The sequence below is a fragment of the Macaca nemestrina genome, chromosome 13 (genome assembly GCF_043159975.1).
Source record: "Macaca nemestrina isolate mMacNem1 chromosome 13, mMacNem.hap1, whole genome shotgun sequence".
Lineage (NCBI taxonomy): Eukaryota > Metazoa > Chordata > Mammalia > Primates > Cercopithecidae > Macaca > Macaca nemestrina.
This window is the reverse complement of record NC_092137.1, coordinates 115,600,014-115,622,835: the sequence shown is the minus strand read 5'-3', so window position 1 is coordinate 115,622,835 and position 22,822 is coordinate 115,600,014. Positions and strand designations below refer to the sequence as shown.

General features: G+C 37.6%; 1 long non-coding RNA gene across 2 annotated transcripts in view; it reads left to right on the top strand.

Annotated features, from left to right (window-relative positions):
- The window catches only part of LOC105490137 (uncharacterized), a 216,682-nt gene that overhangs the window by 175,131 nt on the left and 18,729 nt on the right, over positions 1-22,822 (top strand). For both annotated transcript variants that reach the window (XR_011612084.1, XR_011612085.1), the window contains one exon: positions 20,946-22,506. This is a non-coding gene — a long non-coding RNA (uncharacterized lncRNA). The remainder of the gene's footprint in view (positions 1-20,945; positions 22,507-22,822) is intronic.

The following is a 22,822-nucleotide window of genomic DNA, read 5'->3' as shown; positions in this document are numbered from 1 at the left end:
TTTCACAAAGTGGCTGTCTTCAAAGAGCCTTTTAAAATAACTTAATTCCAGGATTGGCACCCTTACAGAACTGAAGCACAGGTAACTGATACCACAGATTTACTAACTCATCCACATATTAGTCACCTGTTTAAAATAAAATGAAAAGACAAATACAGTGAGTTTTCACACTCAGGAACCATAAACATTGTAATGGAAATTGTATGTAAAAAAGACTGCAGATCTATTTTCCCACAAACAACAAGAGGTAGGAAAGAATCTTCTAGTCCAGAGACTGATACATAAACATTACTCCTAGTACTATAGTAATTCTCATCAAAGGTTCCTTTGCTTAAAACAACAATAGCGGATTATGGCAGCTAAATCATTCATTGAGAATAGATAAATCTATACTAGTGTAAGGGCCAATGAAGTTTTCCTGAAAAATCAACTCACTAAATGCAAGTTAATGGAAGATAAGGCATACAAATGTATTTAATGTGTATACACAGGATCCTTCAGAACAAAGACCCAAAGACAAGTGGAGATTGTCCATTTTTGTGCTTTGTTTCAACAAAGTACGGATAGTTGTATTAGTCTATTTTCACACTGCTGTAAAGAACTGCCTGACACATGGGGATTACAGGTCTCTCGCTTGACATGTGGGGATTGTAATTTGAGATGAGATTTGGGTGGGGATACAGAGTCCAACCATATCAACAGCCATGTAGAAATATGACTGGGCAAAAAGGGTAGGAGCTAATGCTAATCGACTGAGTGGGAAAACCGAGCAAGGCCTGTCAGTCTAGATTCTCCTTGGCCTTTCTGAGAAGCCTCCCTTCTTTCTAGGTGTGGGGTAGGACTCCCTCTGGAATGGGGGTCTTAAGACCTACAGTTAAACAAGGTAGTTTGGATAATTTCTTTATAGCCAGTTTTTACACAGAAGGGTGGAGGGAAAGTTAGAATGATAACTTTAGGTTTGATGGCTGGCTTTGGGGAAAAGGGGTCCTGGTTTCTATGACCCAGCCTTGAGAAAGAATGGGATTCTAGTCTCTGTGGCTGGACTCTGGGGAGAGTGAGACTAAGAGATAGGAGGGCAGAAGATCAGAGAGAAACTTTGTTTCTGGGACCTTTTGGATGTTTTCTTCTGAGCGCTAACATTGGTGAGAGAGAACTAGGCATAATTTAATCTATAATTCATTTAAGCAACAACAGTCACAATAACCTATGAATGCTATATATGAGATATCTGTGTGTAAACTTTTCATTCCTCTCTGTGGATTAAATGAATGATAGTACCAGGTCATTCCGATTTAACTGACTTTTATTGGTATCGTTTAAGTCATTTTCCTGAATATAGCATAATATTCTAGAGTATAATTATGGACAATGTGGGCCTACTTTTCTTCCATTGATAGAATAGTTACACCCAATATTTATTAAAGGCCTCATGTGAAAGTGGAGTGAACCATGCTCTCAGAATAAAAATTTTCTTTTTGGCCTACTGAGACAATCATGATGATTTTCTGTAATTCAAACTTGTATACTTAGTGAAACATCAATTACCCCTTCTATGCAGAAAAAGATAGTTAAATGTGAGGAACAGCTTTTGAGAACTAACTTTAAAGCACAGATAATCCAGAGTTGTTTAAACCCTCTACCATCTTTTCTTTTTGTGCTTATTTAGTTGTTGTCTAAGAAAAGGCTGTGCTCACTTTGTGTGTAATATTAGATATGGGAGTATAGGAATTTGTGATCTACATACCAGACTGTGTGAATTTTAGGAGCTATAGTTTTAGCCATTAGTGCTTATACAAGCACTGTATTAAGTGACTTGGCAGACAAGAGTTAAGAATTTATATTATTAAGAAAATAGCAGCTCAAACAGGAAAAGCACTAATCAACATTTAACAGCTACATTTTTCAAACTACAGCTACCTGGTAAAAAATATCGGTGATAACATATCACATTATAAGCGTCATCTTTAAATGCTTTGCGATATTTCTCTGGGGTTTAAAATAGATTGGTTTTCTTAGCGACTGTCTGAAAGGTTAAAGGCTTTCTCAGGAAAAATACTGAAAGATGCAGATCGTGTTAAACAAAAAACTAAAAGCAGCACACTGCCTGGATTAAAGATGGTTAAAGCTGGATCAACACCCTTCAGAACTGAATTCAACAAATATATGTTTTAAATGGGATCTAAATATCTTAGGTTGAAACAAGCATAATGGAAGATAGAATTTCAGGTAAATTAAAGGATCATATGTAAAAAGTAAAAGCACCACAACCAATTTCACAAGCACTGAAACTGGCAAAGAAAATTTATGATTATTTAAGTAATTTTAGAATGAGCAAGGAGTTTCTAAGCAGAAAAGTGGTAACAGAAAACATAAAGAGAATTATTATTCCATTTTGTTAAAAATTAACCATTTCTATGTACCAAAAACTTTCATAAGCAAATGTAGGCAGCAAACTGAAAATCGGGCCATCATCGTGGCAAATATAAAGAAAGGCTAACATTCCGGTAAATCAATTAAAAAATCACTAGTACCTTGAGAGGAAAGGATGTGGACCACTAATGCTCCTCACTCTGTATTTGATTGAAATAGTATTATTTGGCCTCGTGCATGCTCAGTTTCTTACTGGCTTTAAATAGTCCCCGGCCCCTATCCCAATCTGAGCTGCAGCTACCAGAGCTCCATCCTCCTTACTATTGAGTAGCAAAGCAACAGGCCTTTCTTCACACAGACCTGAAAAAAAAACAAAGAAACAAACAAAACCAATCAGAAAGGTGGCTTAGGAACCTGCACATCTATTTATTTGATGCTTTGTTTCATGTCACATTATTAAAAGTGATTTTGTAAGCTTTTCATCTTCACAAATAATCTTGTTTCCTTTTTTTTAAAAAAGACCTTTAAACATATATTGTCAGAGTTACATGTAGTGACTGATGGAAACCCATTATTTCCCTTGTAAGCGTATACAGCTGGGAAGCCAGTTGCCTTTGGCCAACTAATCCACATCCTAACCTCTGGAATTGTGTCGTCTCCTCTTACTGGTGCTATTCAGCTTCCATCTTAGTAACTTCACCATGCTACCAGACCCTTTAATCCTACGAGACATATCAGGCATGGATGAAAAGAAAGAAATCCATTCCCTTCATCAGATAATGTTACACGCCACTGTCCGTGATGGAGCAGCCTTGACCCATCTTAAGATGGTTTGGCTTCCTATTTTGTGGCAGACTCATCCAAATAGGACTGTTATTATTTATCCCATTTTCGGCACGATTCTTCTTTTGTCAGCCATGAATCTGTTTCTAGCCTTTTCTCTCTCTACTTTCACGAAGCCGACTTGCTTGCAATTCTCTCTACAAAGTCAATGAAAATTGCATGCCCCTGGCAGCAGTTGGGGGGCACAGAACACCACAAGAAATCAGCAAAGAATATATAAGCACATTATCAATAACATCAGAGCGTTAATATCTTTCCTTGGCTAAGTGGTTTGCAAGAGCCTACTTAAAGTGATTACTTAAAAAACAACAACAACAACAAAAAACCCTGCAGATATAGCTTGTATACGCTATGCTTTCTAAAATGATTATTATTTTTAATATTATAAAGACATGAAGAAAGACTATTTTCTTTCAGAGAACATTATCAGAATAAGTTTCCTGTTGTTTTAAGACTCAAGCTTAAACTACATAACATTCATTTGCATGCTTGCACTGAGAAACTGAATATGTAATACTAAAAGGGTAACCTCAAAAGACTTGTTAGGCTCCATATAACTAGTTCCCGTCATTTAGATTCCAGGTTTCGCCATTCTTTCCTACGACATGTCTCTGGCAGATAAGATTGGTGGGTTCCAGCACATAATTCATGACTCTAGGCTCCACTCAGAGTTCTCGCATTTTAGGTCCATAGCTTGGGAGTAAACACCATGGGAACCTGGAGCCAGTCCATCTAAGTGTCTAAGCTGGTTCTGCCATTTACTAACTTTGTCCCTATCAGCAAGTTATTTTTCTTCAGGCTCCTTTCCCTATCTCTAAAATGGAGATAATCATAGTGTTTACTTCCTGTGATTGTAACGAGGATTAAATGAGGGACTACATATCCAAGCGCTGCAAACGGTGCCTGGCACGTGGTGAGGTCAATCATTATGGTCAATAATGATCTCATTATTATTTTCTCACTTTCCTATTGTCTAACTGGAGACTTCTTCCTTCAGGAGTTGTGTACAGTGGTGGAGGAGGAACTGTACCTCCCTGTGAGTAGCCAGTGTACGAAAGTCCAAACACAGCAGCAATTTCCAGTTTGATAGACCTGGTGGAAGCTTTCCAGCGTTCAGCTAAGAGCGCAGTCGCTCTGTGTTGCTGAGCTGGTACTGCTGCTTCCCTCAGCAGCCATGCTTTGCTCTCGAGGGTAACCTTCATGTTAGGGAATGGTTTTGCCCTCTAGCGACAATAATTTATGCAACTGAAAAAAATGACTGGGCAAAGTGTTTAAGCAGCTTGTCTGAGGAAGCCTGTACCACAACAGTCAAAATTGCTATAACTAGATAGCTATAATTATACTCACCCTCTTCTAGGCATTTTGCTAAGTTCTTTACAAATATTCTCTTAATTGATCTTTTTCACAAGACTTTGAGGAGGTGGATATTGCTGTTGTTGTTTTATAGATGAGGAAACTAAGACAGAAAAATAACACAATTCTGCCGAAACAAACAGCTATTAATTAAATGGCCAAGCCAGGAAAAGAATTTAGATATAACTTTAAAATCAAGACTATGAGGCCATACGACATTGAATGTGTATGATGGCATTCCTTTGGGCACAGCGTGTTTCTCCTCCACAATTGCCACGAACACCAAATAGAAAGACATGCATACCTGAGAAGCTATTGGTTATTGACATTGTTTTCAATTTTGTTAGATGTTCCTCTCAGAATTGTGGAATTTCCGGTTGTGCACCTTTCCAGTTATATTCAATTCTGGTGAAATGCCCTCCAAAGTGGCTATACTAAATTCTAATTCTATTAGCCGTGTTTGAGAGTCATGGGAAAAAAAAGAGATATTGCTTGATATCTCTATATCTCTTTCTTTCCCATGAAATTTCTTCTGTAGCTTTTAACCCGTGTGTGTCCTTTTGCTACATGGTTAATGCTTTTATCCTCAAGTTTCCACCTACTCTTTCTCTTCTACAGAATTTATAACAGCACACGTAAATAGAGCTAATAGTTCCTGAAAGATAGAAAAACAAGCTAAGCTCCAAATTCATTTTCTTTCCCATAGGAATAATCAGGGTTTTATTATTATCTGTGTTATGTGTTCGCATTAGATTACAAACTGAGAATGTAAAGTTCAAGAAAATAATAATTTCTGGAGAAACTTTATTATATTCTCCAACCGTGTCCCAGGATATTTAATGAAACTTTTCAGTGCCTTGGAAACAGTAGGAATAAAATTATACTTGAGTTGCTTTTCCACCTTTTCTTCTTTCTCTTCATTTTTATAGACCTCGGGGATAAGCAGTTGCCTTCTGGCCAGAGGACTTTTGTATTATCATTGCAACTTTTTCATTTTGACTTCGTCTTAAGGTTGGGATTTAAGATCCAGACAGTCCCTAAGAAACAGGAGAGAACGTGTATACATTTTCATGGGGAATGCTTGCCTTCCTTATTAGATGCTGTGTATTTTACTCTTTCTAATTTTGCATTTTCCAATTTCCAGCTTCATTCCACAATTGGATTTGAGGTTGCTTCTGATTCATTCTGGAGTTTAAACTTCTGCCATTAGTCTCCTCCACAGAAAACACATGAAGAAAGTAGTTCAAAAACTACACCTGCACTCAATATGTGTTGTGATTAAAATACTGTCTGATTCTCCACCTGGTGTGTGTGCGTCCTTGGAGTGACTTGGACGTGTGCCAGGAGGAAGTGCATGCACTCACTGATGGTCTGGAAAGACTGCTTCAACTCTGGGGCCCAAAGCAGCAAGCTCAAATGGAAGGTCAGAGTCAATGGGTCCTGACACTAATGGGATTATTCTCCAGATAGGCTGCGTTTCCTCCTGTTCTGTTGCTGAACGGACTCTTGCTACCAGCCCATGTCCATGACCCACACCATTCTCCATGCCTCCTTACTCCTCATTTCTTTTTTTTTTTTTTTAATGCAGGTATCATCTACCAGCAACCATCCTTTCCTGCTGTGATGATGCATAGGGTGTATGAGTCTATCGAGAAGGACATGTGACAAAGCATTCTTACCAAAGCTGTGGTCCTCACTATCCAGATGATACAAAGTTATGTGACCAGTTAGGAAGTAAACATACAAAAACTTCAACATTGAATACATTTTATCTTTTCCAAAAAACTTTCCTTTGGGAGATCTCAGATGCTTTCAAAATGTGAAGCCAGATACTGTGTAAACCTAAAGCACATTCTTGTGATTATTCTCACACAGAAAATCAGCATCCTTCAAAGGCAGAAGGAGTTTTTGGAAACAGCTAAATCTATTTAGAATCACGCACAGTGATCAAGGTGTGTAAATCTGTGAGGAATCAAAAATGAGGAACTAATTCCAAGAAACAAAACTGTTTTCAGACTTGGGGGGGTATAAAATGAGCATGAAAGAAGATAGAGTTATTTTCATTTTCATGGGACATGAACCAACCATTTGGGTGGTGTCTGTGTGCATGAATGTGTATAAAGCGAATGGGTGGAAATATGTAGATGGCTCACTGTGGTCATTCAATATGTTTTCTAGAGGACATCTTGATCAGTCCCCTCCTCTCATGTTTTAGTGACATGCTACAGGGCTTTCTCCTCTCCAGTAGTGTAGGTTCCTACAGAGGATGCTCCTCTAATTTGTCATCACTGCACCCTCTCTATAGCTTACCCCAATGCCTCATGCACCAGGGCCACTGGGTGAGTATTTATCTGAATGACCGATTAAATGAATGTGTGATGGGCTCTTGTTTTCCTGACTATATCTCCATGCTCCTGAGCATAATTCTCATTCATTAAGTTTGATGACCTCAAGTGTTGATTTTTGTATTTTCTACCCTATATGTGTGTACCTACCTTATAGGTACGTTTCATGTCCCATGTTTTCCTGTGCTGAACTGTTTGACTTCCGTGCTCTTGAGTCAACTCTCTCTAGAGAACACAGCAGAAATATCTCAATGAACTTTCCCTCTTTTATATATTACAATCATTCTGTAGAAAAACAAATAGAATTTCGTGACTGCCTGGATACAAGGAATGACTTTGCACATCTTATATCTTGTAGAGTAGTTGATGCCTTCATCATTCTTTGTGTAATTAATCACGTACTGCCTTAGTGCGACTATGCAAGTAGGCAGAAAATGCTGTCCTAACTTCATGATCTCCGACCTATCATTTCCTGGTCAAACCTTTTCCTATATTCTATTCTAGAGAGCATTATAGAATAGCAGGTAAAAGTACTAGCTTTGAAATTAGAAAAAAATAAAGCTGTAGTTCTTAGATCTATCTCTCACTAATCGGCAAGTTTTTTTTTTTTTTTTTTTGGTCTAATTAAACTTCAGCGTCTCTTCCTAAACTTGATGTAAGAATATCTACCTCTCATGGATGGTCTAGATTTGAAATAAAGTAATGCCTATAAAAGGCTTTTTTGGGTATCTGGCACCTAATATACTCAATAGCTCAACATATTACTTCATTTTAATTATAACTTTTTGTAAAGCAAGCAATTCAAATATTCTTCATTATTTCGAATTCCTCTCCCTGAGAAAACCTTATTGATCAAGAAAAGTAGAAGGTTTTATAAAAAAAATTTTCTAAATTTCCATTCACATTTCCTTAACAATTATTTCTACTCACACTAAGTATTCGTCTGTCCCTCCTGTTCTCAGGGAGGTGTATTTACTATTTGGTAAGTACTTGACCTCTGAATTCCTTCCTTGCTCTCTTCCCAGAAACTTCTTTATATTGTCCTTTCTCTCTTCTTCCCATTATCATTTCAACACATGCAATGTCTTTTCTGACTTAGAAGTTCTTGTTTTGATCCTTCTTTCCCCTTGATCTATCTCTTACTTCACAGCTGAACATTTAGGTGGAGTTGCCTGAGCTTGATTCTCCTCTTTCCACCTGCACCACAGCCCATTACCTCCTGCCTTATCACTGCCTTGAAGCTGCTGTTACCCACACCACTAAAGACCTTCCTGGCTATAGGAAACTGCCACAAAGTAAGAGTATCAGCTGTGGAGCCAGCTACTTGGATCTGAACTCTGCCTCCAACACTTGCTAGCTCTGTCACCTTGGAAGGGTGACAAACTCTCTATACCTTAGTGTCCTGGTCCATAAAATGGGAATAAAATTACCTCCTACATTTGTTCTGAAGATGACTGAGTGAATAAATATAAAGTACTGCTAAGGGGTCAGCAAACTTTGGCCAGCCTGTTGCCTGTTTTTGTAAATAAAGTTTTATTGGGACACAGCAGAACTTGCTCCTGTATGTATTTCCAGTGGCTTCTTCTGCACTCTAAGGGCAGAGGTGCAGCTGTGACAGAGGTGACACTGCCCACAAATCCCAATATATTTGCTAGCTGGCTCTTTATGGAAAAGTCTGCTGGACCCTGGCTTACAACAAAGCCTGGCATACGATAAGCACTAAAGAATGCTAGACAGTATTAGAACTCGAGCTTGAATAATACTTACCACACTTGGCCACTTCTTTCGTCTGCCATGATACCCTGATTTTTTGGCATTTTCATTTCCTCCTTTACCTGATCTTTTTAGTTTCCTAAGGGACTTATTTTCTTCTTTTCTTTGAGAGATCTTAGTGTTTCTTGGCTCCTCGATCACTCTTCCTATCGGCTTGGTTTCACTGTCCTTATGGAATTTGTTCATTCTCTTCCTGCCCAATATCAACTATGTTCATTACTTTGAGTGTCCCTATGCTGAATATTGCCAGATCTCTGTCTCCAGTACAAATCTTTCTCTTGGCCTTTAGACCTGTTTATCCAAATTGGATTTCTCCACTTGGATTAACTGAAAACGCTTTCACATTTTATATGTCCAAAACTTAACCCATAATATTCTTTCTTAACTTGTTCCTCCACTCACCCTAGTGAATGGCTGCTGCATACTCCGTTGTGTACCTCCAGCTGTTTTAGGACATTGCATGTTATTTCTCAAGCGTGAATACCTGTAGCATTCCTGTGATTCCCCGTAACTCTTAAGATAAAAATAAAAATTGCTGTAGCATTTTTTTTTTTTTTTTTTTTTTGATATGGAGTCTGACTCTGTCGCCCAGGCTGGAGTGCAGTGGCGCAATCTCCGCTCACTGCAAGCTCTGCCTCCCGGGTTCAGGCCGTTCTCCTGCCTCAGCCTCCCGAGTAGCTTCCATCACCACGCCTGGCTAATTTTTTGTATTTTTAGCAGAGATGGGGTTTTACTGTGTTAGCTAGAATGGTCTTGATCTCCTGACCTTGTGATCCACCCACCTTGGCCTCCCAAAGTGCTAGGATTATAGGCGTGAGCCACCATGCCCAGCCTGTTTTTTTTTTCAATGAAAGTAATGGCAAAAAAGTGATTACTTTTGCTCCAATCTAATAGTAGGGAGTGTTCAATAAGGGTACTGAAATATTTGCTCATTACTTTCTAAAGGATTCTGGGTTTCACATGAGAACATTTTCCTTCGGACACACACATAGCAACAACAATAACAACTACTTGCAATAAAAAGCATGTTCTTTTAAAGGATTGTTAAGCACCCTTGTGCTGGTTTTCAAAGGGAATGCCTCCAGCTTTTGCCCATTTGGAATGATATTGGCTTTGGTTTGTCATCAATAGCTCTTACTATTTTGAGGTATGTTCCATCAATACCTAGTTTATTGACAGTATCTAACATGAAGGGATGTTGACTTTTATCAAAGGCCTTATCTGCATCTGTTGAGATAATCATGTGGCTTTTGTCATTGGTTCTGTTTATTTGATGGATTACGTTTATTGATTTGTGTATGTTGAACCAGCCTTGCATCCCAGGGATGAAGCTGACTTGATTGTAATGGATAAGCTTTTTGATGTGCTGCTGGATTCCCTCTCTCACTGCTCCTATTCAGTATAGTATTGGAAGTTCTGGCCAGGGCAATCAGGCAAAAGAAAGAAAGAAAGGATATTCAAATAGGAAGAGAGAAAGTCAAATTGTTTGTTAGCAGAAGACATGATGGTATGTTTATTAAACCACATTGTCTCAGCCAAAAAGCTACTTAAGCTGATTGGCAAATTCAGCATAGTCTCAGGACACAAAATCAATGTGCAAAAATCACAAGCATTTCTATACACCAATAATAGACAAGCAGAGAGCCAAATGATGAATCAACTCCCATTCACAATTGCTACAAAGACAATAAAATACCTAGGAATACAGCTAACAAGGGATGTGAAGAATCTCTTCTAGGAGAACCACAAACCACTGCTCAAGGAAATCAGAGAGGACACAAACAAATGGAAAAATATTCCATCCTCATGGATAGGAAGCATTGATATCGTGAAAATGTCCATACTGCCCAAAGTAATATATAGATTTAATGCTACTCCCATCAAACTACCATTGAAATTCTTCACAGAATTAGAAAAAATTACTTTTAATTTTATATGAAACCAAAAACAGCCTGTATAGCTAAGACAATCCTAAGCAAAAAGAACAAAGATGCGACCTGACTTTAAACTATACTACAAGTCTACAGTAACCAAAACAGCATGGTACTGGTACCAAATCAGACATAGACCAATGGGACAGAACAGAGGCTTTGGAAATAACATCACACATCTACAATTCGATCTTTGAAAAACCTGACAAAAACAAGCAATGGGGAAAGGATTTCCTATTTAATAAATGGTGTTGGGAAAACTGGCAAGTCATATGCAGAAAATTTAAACTGGACTCATTCCTTACACGTTATACAAAAATTAACTCAAGATGGATTAAAAACTTAGACATAAGACCTAAAACCATAAAAGCCCTAGAAGAAAACCTAGGCAAGACCTTCAGGACATAGGCGTGGGCAAAGACTTCATGACTAAAACACCAAAAGCAATGACAATAAAAGTCAAAATTGACAAATGGAATCTAATTAAACGAGCAAAAGAAACTATCATCAGAGTTAACAGGCAGCCTAGAGAATGTGACAACGTTTTTGCAATCTACCCAGCTGAAAAGGTCTAATATATAGAATCTACAAAGATCTTAAACAAATTTACAAGAAAAAACAAACAATAACATCAAAAAGTGGGCAAAGGACACGAACAGACACTTCTCAAAGAAGTGTCACATTTATGTGGCCAACAAACATATGAAAAAAGCTTCACATCACTGATCATTACAGAAATGCAAATCAAAACCACAATGTGATACCATTTTGCCCCAGTCAGAATGGCCATTATTAAATAGTCAAGAAACAATAAATGCTGCCAAGTCTTTGGAGAAATCGTAACGCTTATACACAGTTGCTGAGAATGTAAATTAGTTTGACTATTGTGGAAAACAGTGTGGCAATTCCTCAAGAATTTAAAACCAGAAAGACCATTTGACCTGGCAACTCCTTTACTGGGTATATACCCAAAGGAATATAAATAATTCTACTATAAAGATACATGCACACATATGTTTATTGCAACAGTGTTTACAATAGCAGAGACATGGAACCAACCCAAATGCCTATCAATGATAGACTGGATAAAGAAAATGTGGCACATATACACCATGGAATACTATGCAGCCATAAAAATGAATGAGATCATGTCCTTTGCAGGGACATGGATGAAGCTAGAAGCCATCACCTTCAGCAAAGTAACACAGCAACAAAATAACCAAACACTGCATGTTCTCACTCATAAGTGAGAGTTGAATATTGAGAACACATGGACACAGAGAGGGAAACAATACACACCGGAGGCTGTCAGGGGGTGGGGGGCAAGGGGAGTGACAGCATCAGGACAAGTAGCTAATGCATGCAGGGCTTAAAATCTAGATGACAATGACAGGTTGATAGTTGCAGCAATCTGCCATGGCACATGTATACCTATTAACAAACCTGCAATTTCTGCATATGTATACTGGAACTTAAAGTAAAATTTTAAAAAAAGAACTGTTGGTACTCTCTTACCCACTATTTGTTTTTTATACCAGAGATTAGCAATATTTAATCTCATTAATAGATATGATAACGGCAATAATTGCTTTTTACGAATCATTTTATATGTATCGTATTGAATTATTTCAGTAATCTTACATAGTAGGTATCATTATCTCCATTTGACAGGTAAAGAGACTGAGATTTACAGAAATAAAATCGTATGTCCACGTGTGTTTAATTTGTAACTACCAGAATCAGGATTTAAACACAGACTAAAAACTTCTGCCGCTGAAACCTGTGGCATTAACTGTGTTCTTTCATTGGCTTCCAAGCTTGTCACAGAACACATTGGCAAGCCTAGGTATTATCTTATTTTGCATTTGTCTTGCCTTCAGTTTCCATGTTGTAAACAATGTTTTTCTAAATGTTACATTTTTCACTTCTGGGTCTAGCACATGCGTAGTAAATAAAAACTTATTGATCCATTTGTTCTAGAGCAGGAGTATCTCCTCCACCACTCTTTGTACCTACCCCAATATGAGTGGAACATGGCCTCTTATTATAAAACACTTGTATTCATTGGCTTTTGGCAACACCACTAAATCACTCCCTCTCTCTTGCATTCTGTTCAGCTTGTAGATACTGCTTTGCTTTTTTTTTTTTTTTTTTTTTTCTTTTTTTGGCTGAATCAACATGTGAACCTCATTTTGTAGGATTTGTTAAAAATATAATTAAAATGTTGTAGAAAGGTTTCGGCCAAATTGGCCTGGATCCTAGAACCCACTCTAAGCAAAACCTCAAGGAATATACGTTCATAGAAAGGTTTGCTCTCTGGGATTCCCTCCCACTTGCGTTAACCTGATATTTTGCTTATTCTGCTATGAAATTCCTCAGAGGAGTGAAACAGTAGCTTGCCTCATTAAGACTCATCATTTACAAGATGTTGACAAATGTTGGCATTTATCCTGTTAACGTAATAAATGTGAGAAAAATGACCATTTGGCATAGATAGTTCCATGCAAAATGCAAGCATGGTTAAGAATGAGGATGATTTGTTATGTCTAAGCAGCATCGTTCAGGGCTACATATTGGGGTAAATATGTTTTGGAAATAATAATTATTTCTTCTTTGCCCACAAATATAATTTTTCTTTTTTTTGGCAGTGAGCAGGCAAGGTAGTTCAAGATATAATTAAAAGTAGAACTCAGAAAAACAGCTATATAAATCTCATTTGCTTATTTATATATTTTTTACTTTAATAAACTTTTGAATTTTTCTCCCTTTTGGAACCAAGCTATTATTTTTGCTTGATGTTTTAATGCTTGGTTATGATTTTCATACCATATGTGGTTATCTGACACACGTTTTTATGCTTCAATGTTATAATCCTTTAATTTTAAAGCAAAATAAATGACAGAAAAATAAGTATGAAAAAAATTACGAATAACTAGTTTGATTTTGTTTTAATGGAAAGGATTTAACCTCTAGTAGTGAAAATATGTTGAGAATTTCATTTATTTAGATTTAAAGAATTTGAATTTGACAACACGCTTCTAGGGTTGTGTATATGCTTATGCACACATACACACACTCATATTAGGAAACAGAAAAGTAACCCCTGACCTCCAGAAGTTGGCCCAGCACTCAAAGCCAGGCTTCAGTGTTGTGTGGAACAAGATTTCAGAAAACATCAACATCAGACAAGGCTATTCCATGATGGATCAGTACAAACACAAGACAACATCATGGTTGAACACAGGCATCATGAACATTGTCTAAACCACAATAATGACCAAGCACCCCCTTGTCCTGGCTTGTATGAGTGACTACTGCTTCTTGAGTAATTAAGTACACCTTTGCCTTTATTTAGTTTTGCCTCTTTCTACAAAAGGTTTGTTAAGATACTCAATCACAGAATTGCTTTGGCTTCCTGACAGCACCCAATCCACTCCCAGCCCCACGTCCTGGAACTCACTCCAGTGTCACCTAATCCGAACTTGAATTCTCTTTTTTAAAAACCCTTAAGTTCAGGGGTACATGTGCATGTTTGTTATATGGTAAACTTGTGTCATGGGGGCTTGTTGTACAGATTATTTCATCACCCAGGTGTTAAGCCTGGTACCCATTAGTTGTTTTTCCTGATCTTCTCCCTCCTCCCACCCTCCACCCTCTAAAAGGCCCCAGTGTGTGTTGTTCCTTTCTATGTGTCCATATATTCTCATCATTTGGCTCCCCAAACCGCTGCTCCAAGAAATCAGAGATGACACAAACAAGTGGAAAAATACTCCATACTCATGGATAGGAAGAATCAATATTGATAAAATGGCCAATTTATAGATTCAATTTATAGATTCATAGATTGAATGCTATTCCCATTAAACTTCCATTGACATATAACTCTCTTCTAATACCCAACTACTGAGACATTCCATGGCTCCGTGTAGTGTCAGTTCTCTCTCTCTGCAATGAGCAACATATCCAAATTGTCAAATATAGGTAGGTGTTCTCTTGGTGGTCTTGGACTGCAGTGCATTAATAATATATCAGTGATAATATAATCACATTGCTTAGAAACAGAGGCAATCATATAAGAACCACTTTAAAATTAAATGTATATATTTGAAAATCTTTCTTCCTCCAAATTTCTTCAATCTGTTTTTATAATTCCTCAATGAGGTAAGTATTGATATAATAGTTTAACATACAGATTAAGATGAAAACGGTTAAGGGACTTAGTAGTTTACATTTAAAAGTAGCAAAGTGTCAGTGTGAATCCAGGTTTTCTGACTCCTCCCTCCAACCTTCATCTTAACATGTAGAACTGTATCAAACACTGTCCAGTTACTTAAAGCTTGTTGAACATTATCCATTTATGTGTCTATGTTTCCAATAGATTAGATAGAAGCTCCCACAAGGCAGGGGCTAAGTCCAATGGATTTGCATTTGACTATTCCTAAGGCACATATAAGGTACTCAATAACTTTTTGTTGAACTCAACTAAGGAATGAGTCAGAGATGGAAGCTATTCCTACTGGCAAAAGGAACAAAGTTCTAAGGGATCTAGACAAACAGATTCTTCTCAAGTTCATATCAGAAAGCAATTGTATTAGCAAATTTCTGTGTCCTAGTAACCTTTCAGAACCAGAATCATTGTTCCCCTAGGGGAACTTGAACCAGTTAGAAAGTGTTCTATTCACAAGCTGAAATTCCAAGGCCAGCCAGGTGGGCTACCAAAACAGAAGGTTTGAAACAGGGGTGCAATGATGACTTACACAAAATCTTCTAACATCTGACTTCTCAGATATTAAAAAAAAAAAAATGAAGAAAATTCAAAACTAGAGAAAAGTCAGCACTGAAAATTAGGGGAGAGGTATAATCCAAATGCACGGTACGTTGAAAATGCCTGTTAGACCTAAGGGGTGAGATTAAATCAAGACATGAAATCAACTTGTCACTTCCCTCCCTATTAAAATAATAACCCCAATGAGAAATACACAGAGGGTGCTTGGGACCCCAGGCACATAGCTTAGTTTAGAGGGGCAAGAATGGAAGAGAAAGCACATTTTAGGATAAACAAGGAAATATCCACACAGAAATACTGGTGATGTCTCTGATATAGTGATCAGAATGGTAAGGACACAGATATCTTCAGGTTAATGAATCAGTGTAGAATTACTGCTCAGAGAGCTTAGGGAAAATATACTTACACTATGATTATCAATATTTAAATATATAGATAGCTAAGAACAAAGTAAATGGACATAATAATAGTACTTAGATTTGGCTGATGGTGATATAAGAAAATATGCAAGAAGTATGACATAAATTAAAGTGTCACAAAAATCCCATGAATAATTCCAGTCCAGGCATTACCGCCTTCTTTTAAAATGTAACCTCTGCCCCAACTCCTGCCTACCAAGGTAACGTGAGCCCCAAAAAGTGAACTGGAGGCAGAGCAGTGGCTGGGTTCACTGGGGCTTCTTCTTTGACTTCACTCCACCTTGCCTTCCTCTCCCCTCTTCACTTTGCTTGATCCTCTGCAGGCTTAGACTTAGAGCATCTCTGTCAAGTCACATCTTTTCTTCCTGCCCACCTCTGTCTTCTGGCTCACAGCTTGTCTCATCTGTGAAGCTGAGGTAGCTGTCCCTTGGCTCATCCTTGGAAACCTATCTGGGGAAGGACTGCTGCTCGCTATCTAAGCCTGGATTCTTCCCCTTCCATATTCATCCAAGCAGGTTGGAATAAAGCCACTTGAATTAGAAAAGGAATGAGATTGCTTGCTGGTCTCAAATATGGAGTAATTACATCACATTTCTAAAAGATGTGCAAATCCCATTGAGATAGATATGCCACCTAAATGTAGACATATAAGTCATTTCACAGTACTATTCCAAGATGTCCTTAAATTTATAACATTTTCAAAATGGAGATAATCTCACAGTACCTGAATATTTTTATGATTCAAGTTTTAAAACACGGATGTACACTTTTGGATACAATAAAGGATATACAGAAAATCACTATCAGAAAGTGATATAAAAGGATTTTTTTTAACTATTAATGTCCCTGATAATAAAACATGTGACAGATTAAAATACAGTAGTTGTATACAAATATGTGATTTCTTTTAAATTGGAAACTATTTAACTATTTGATCTAAAAATGTGAAGCAACATAGCAAGAGGCCTAATATGACTTAACTGTGCCGCCACCGAAATCTCATCTTGAATTGTAGTTCCCATAATGCTCATGTGCTGTGGAAGGGGGAGTGGGACTAAATTACCCAGTGGGAGGTAGTTTAATTATGGGGGCGGCTACCCTCATGCTGTTCTTGTGATAGTGAGTGTGTTCCCATGAAATCTGATGGAGGAAAGGGGCTTTCCTCCTTTGCTGGGCACTTCTCCCTGCTGTCATGTGAAGAACATGTTTGCTTCCCCTTCCGCCATGATTGTAAGTTCCCTGAGGCCTCCCAGTCATACAGGAACTGTGAGTCAATTAAACCTCTTTTCTTTATAAATTACCCAGTCTCTGGCAGTTCTTTATAGCAGTGTGAGAATGGATTAATGCAAGGCCCATTCAATGTTTATCTCACTGTATTTTAGCATGCCTAGGGTTAGATTATAAAAATATCCCAATACCATCACCATTTAAATGATGTTACTATTGTCCAGGATGTATACAAGTCTTGTCAATAATACTTTTACTTGCCATCCACACTTGCAATTTATTCTCAAATATAATTGGTGATGCAATAAATTAGAAGCAAGTAAATAATGTTTACTCGTCAAATCATATTATATACAACAGGGATTTAGAGTAAATGGAAGAGTTACTTGAATCCAGGCTTTTTGTGATATCCAAATGTGCTATTTTTATGGTGCTTTCAGCCACTCCAGCAAGCAGATACAAAGAACACAATACTGATAATGATTGTGAGTAATGAATTCATTTATCCATTCAGTACTTCATTTCCCTGGCAAGTATGTGGGTATACGTTCCCACTGCAAGGTACTTTGCTAGGTGTTGTCAGCAGATCAAAGGAATGTGTATGTCCTGTTCTCAAAGACTAAATGATGCGACACTCAGGAAACAGACCTTTGGCATGCTCATTGTAAGCATTAATGGCTTAGTTCATGAAGGTCTGAGGCATTTGGGAATTTTTACTCTCTTCGAGGATAAATTTGAGTCTTCTGATGGCAGAGCAGAGCAAGAAGCCAGTCACTTAGCAAGGGCCTGCGCTGATTAGCCCATTAGTTGCTATTATTCTCCTCAAGCTCACATCTTCTTTCGTTAAAGTCATCCAAGGTTGCCATTCAATAAACTTAATAAGAAATATGAGGCCGGGCATGGTGGCTCATGCCTGTAATTCCAGCATTTTGGGAGGGCGAGGCGGGCAGATCACCTGAGGTCAGGAGTTCAAAACCAGTCTAGCCAACATGGTGAAATCCCCTCTCTACTAAAAACACAAAAATTAGCCAGGAGTGGTACCATGTGCCTGTAATCCCAGTTACTTGGGAGGCTGAGGCAGGAGAATTGCTCGAACCCAGGAGGCAGAGGTTGTTGCAGTGAGCCAGTATCATGCCGTTGCACTCCAGCCTGGGTGACAGAGCCAGACTCTGTTCCCCCACTCCCCCCAAAAAGAAAAGAAATATAACAAAATTGTGGCATTCTCAACAACATGAGGCACTTGGGCTTTATGAGGACTCATCTGTTAGGAGGAGGCCTGGGGGCTTCCAAATATTCCAAGGTGAACCCTATGGACCCAGCTGTTTTCAGATCTGTAGTCTCTGTCTTAGCTACAGAGTGAAGAAAACTGACTCCTTCACAGATCATCTACTGCCTCAAAAACTGGCCAGTGCACTTCAGGTCATTGTCCTTCTGGTGATGTTCTGGAAGGTTAATAGGTTGTGTAGCTATCCTGAAGAGACTTCTAGGATTCAGGGTCTACATGGCTAACTATGGAGCCGACCAAAGCCAATGGCTGTCTAGTAATGGATCCAACCTCCCTAGTCACTTTCCCTTGAAGAGTTCTAGGCTTCTTTCTTTTTCTTAGCTGCCCACCTGAAGGCTCAGTGCTCTGGGCTTTCAGGTCTGGATTTTCTGTCTTAAACAGTCACTCATAGGAGAGTCTTTCAAGTTAATATAGCCTGTAGTCAACCTGTTTATTCAGAGGGAATATGAAGGAAATTTTGTGGCACAGCGGGCTCCACTTCTCTTCATTCTAGAAAGGGTCCCTTTGAACAGGAGACAGACGTTTGAGACAGTTCTCACCTCAGCAAATATTTTCACTGGCATTTCTATGGGGAGTATATAAAAACAAATCCCAAAACACTTTTTATATTATTTTGAACATGTTTAAGTGCAGTTTCACTGGAAATTAATATTTCTGGAAATCTAGCTTTGAGTACTATCATCAAAGTTTAACCCAAAGGATTTTAGAGAGCTGTTGGCTAGAATAATCCATTTGTATCCACGAGAATAAATCTTCAAAAATAATTTAGCTTCTGATTGAATCTTTCTTCTGTGAATTTATCTCAGGATGCATTTGAGTTTTATTTTGGAAAACAATCTTTAAATAAATCTGAACAGGTAATACAAAATGATGGAAAGTACATTTCTGACAGCAATAGGGAATGCAGAGTTTCTCATCCTCAAGAAATACAGGCCTTAGATTTGCACTGGAGAAATGATCTAGTTTCAGAGGTAAGGTGTTTATGGAAATTGACATGTGAATATTTGCAAATTTGAAGCTTTGCAGAATAAAGTCACTTTATTTGTATACTCTGAAATAAATTCCTATTTTCTTTCATGCTTTTGTTTGCATTCAGGAGATTGCCAACTTCAAATAAAAGACTAGCTACAGTGTTAGATTGTCTGATCTAACTCTAACATAGGAAAAATTGACAACCATGGTTTCAAAAAGTTCATTTTCTGCCTTTAGCCATAGAGAACAAGGCACCCTCCTGTAATCAAATATACACAAACATTTAACATCAGGTCTTTACACTATTTCCAGAATTAATGCTACTGTGTATTTTCAGGTGAAGGGATCATTTCATGAGTAAAATGAAGGCATATTGGAAATAAGGACTTGCATGATGATAGAAATTATAAAATTGTTCTAGTGCAGCATCCCTCCTGCTCTGCTTTAACGTAACATTTTGTTAAAAAATTTGATTACTATTAAAGTAAAATCTAGACAATAAGTGGTTAGGTTTTCTGTTGAGTGGCATACTTGTAGACCTCTTTGGTGACCTAAATTTGAACAAGGCTGGATTCTGATGGCTTAGTATGTTCCCCATTAAATATAAGAAAATCCAGTTAATTAATTAGCCCTTGGTGTTAAATGAGTTTTTTAAGCCTGAGAGATGAGGGGAACGTGGGATTTGTGGTGACTTGAGAGTGAACATTAATGATGTTGAACCCAGAGTGACTGTTAATATGGGCCACCTTGCAGCTGGGAGTCCAGTGACAGAGGGTGGGCAGGAGCAGCAGCAAGAGCTCAGAGAAGGAGACAAGTGTTCACTTATCACAGATGCTGCCGAAGTCTCATTTCCTTTCATCTTCAACTATATTATATTGCGTTTCATTGTTTTGTTGTTTCCCCAGATATATTTTTAAAGTAGCAGGACAATCATTTAGTGTTCACATAGCATGCAACATGCTTATGTCAGTTTTTGCTTAATCAAAACCTAGACTAATCATGGCACATTCCAGAAGGAGAATACATAGGCCTTTTCTATACAGTCCTAGGTCACAAGAAAGACAAATTTCTTGGCAAATTTACTAATTTACTATATATACCGACTTGGTAAGTTTACTTATTCTTTAGTAAAACCATAAGAAGCATAATAGGTTGATGGATTTGGGACATGATTTATTTATATTATTTCTATTTCTATTCTAGTTATCACAAGAGAAACAACACTTGACTATTGGGGAAGTACTTGATTTGTGTTTTAAGAGCTAACTAACTTACTAGGAAGAAATAACGTATTTTAGTTCCAATTGCCATTCTCATCTTTCACATATTATGACTATTATTTTATTCCTTTATATTGACATAAGTGAAAATTCAGAATCCATTCATTCAGCAAGCATATTAGATACTTATTCTGGTTTTTATGTTAATTTTTGTTGTGCAATTTTCCCCTGAATTTATTTTTTAAATACGGAGTATTGAGCAAGATGTTTCAGATATTTCAGAATCAGGTTAAACTCTTCTACTTACCAGAGCTCCTAGATTTAAGTCAGCCTCAACCTCTCCTCAGAATATCAGCTCCATAGAGACAGTGATATTTATCTACTTTTTCTCTTGCTGTTTCCCCACATGTACCTGCAACAGTGCCTGCTGCATAGGAGACCACTGATAATGTGTTTTTTCATGAAGAATCAACTCAGTCTCTCAATTTGCCACAACTCTGAACCTGTAAGTATTGTATTTTCCTGAGAATAATTAGTAAAGTAGCCTCAGTCAATGACAGCACTTGAAAGAAGTTGGAAAAGGCATTTATTCCTGTTTAACCCCTTTTTAAAAACACTAACCCCTCCCATTCTTACAAGGGCCAATTAAAGATACTCAGTATATTCCAATCTAGAAGCGAATTGTCTGGATTCAACAGTCCATTAATGGTAATTGAACAAAGTTAACTTTTAGTGTCTTTTTGAAGTAGGTATACATAACGTGTATCACAAAAGAGGTGAATTGTTAAGTGAGAGCAGATGAAGTTAAGATATTTAAATCAAGTTATTTTAGAGAACTCTTAAGCTAATTATGCTCAGAAAAGTAGCTGCTTCTTGGCTTATAAAAGATAGCACCTCTTTCAAACAGGTGTAGCTGGGGTAGGATGGTACACTTAGCAAGCCCCCTCAGTACTCTGTGTGGCCACTTAAGAGAGATTTTAGAGATTTCCTAGATTGTCTCCAAAACGTTACTCCATTTTTGAGGGATTGCCTGAAATATCATTGATGGCACTTAAGCTTAAAGATTAATTCCTTGTTAAAATACAGATATCCACGGGAAGGATGACATTTTAAGCTGCTCCTGTCATTTTTATTTCATTGAAGGCAATGGCTAAAATCAGGTTTTGAGTGAGGCAATGAAATCAGAGATAACAAAGCCTTTGGATACTCAAGAGAGAAAAGCCCTTCTAAGGACACAGGCTTCCTATATCAGGCCTGTGGTCGGGTTGGCGTGAGTTCTGTCCTGGGGCTGAGTCCTGGAACACACAATCTAGATTTGTTTTTTCTCATTTCTTGGCACAACTATCTGATTAGATGAGGTTGAAAGTCCTTGCAAAAACTAAGTCAGTTCTCATTATTTTTTTATTTTAAAATGGTGTTTGGCCTTACCTTAATTAGTCCTTGTATTCAACAAGGACAGGAAGTGACCCAAGGAGATATTTATCTCCTCAGCCTTCTTCATCTTGCCTAGGGTAACTTTCAAGTAACAGCTACTAATACCGTACCACCTATTCCTTTTTAAAAATTGCAACCCTGGGAGTTCTATTCCTAAAGATTCACAATGTTTTAGGGGAAGATCCTGCTCCTGGCTCTAATGCTAGAGTTTATAATACTGCCATTTTTACTGAATTGAATGAAATGGCTAAAATCAGTTTCTAAGCGAGAACTAATATCGCTCATCTTTGATAAAACCCCAACATAATGGCTTGTTGTATTGTGAAATGGTTAGGAATTGAGTGATTATACTTTTGATCTATGAACACTCTTGAACATGTTGATTTTTACTTTGGTAAAACTGTGTTCTTTTTTTCAGGCCACAAGCTTTTCTTTCAAAAATGTATACCCAGCCACCCCCAAATAAATTCACCATTTCTATACTAATATTTCATATAAGAAACCTTGCCTTTTTATTTCAAAGGCAGTATTCTTCTATTTCTCCAAAGGTGAGTCGAAGATTAGAAATAAACATGTAATAACAGAAAACTATTGGTTTGGGTAGACTCAGATGTCTGTGAGAATAATAGCACGAAATACTCTGGAAAACATTTATAATTCACCCTGTGTTATGCTGTGGTATACATCTAAAAAAAAAATACATACAGATTGAATTCTCAAAGTCAGAGAAGCTAAAAGACTCAGGCTTTACTTGCAAGAAATTTACAGTTAATGTGTGAATGACTGAAGTAAATGATAGAAACGATATTTCATAAACGAGGTTCCAATAAATAGTGACGTGGGAGTTTAGAAAAGAAAGCAAAT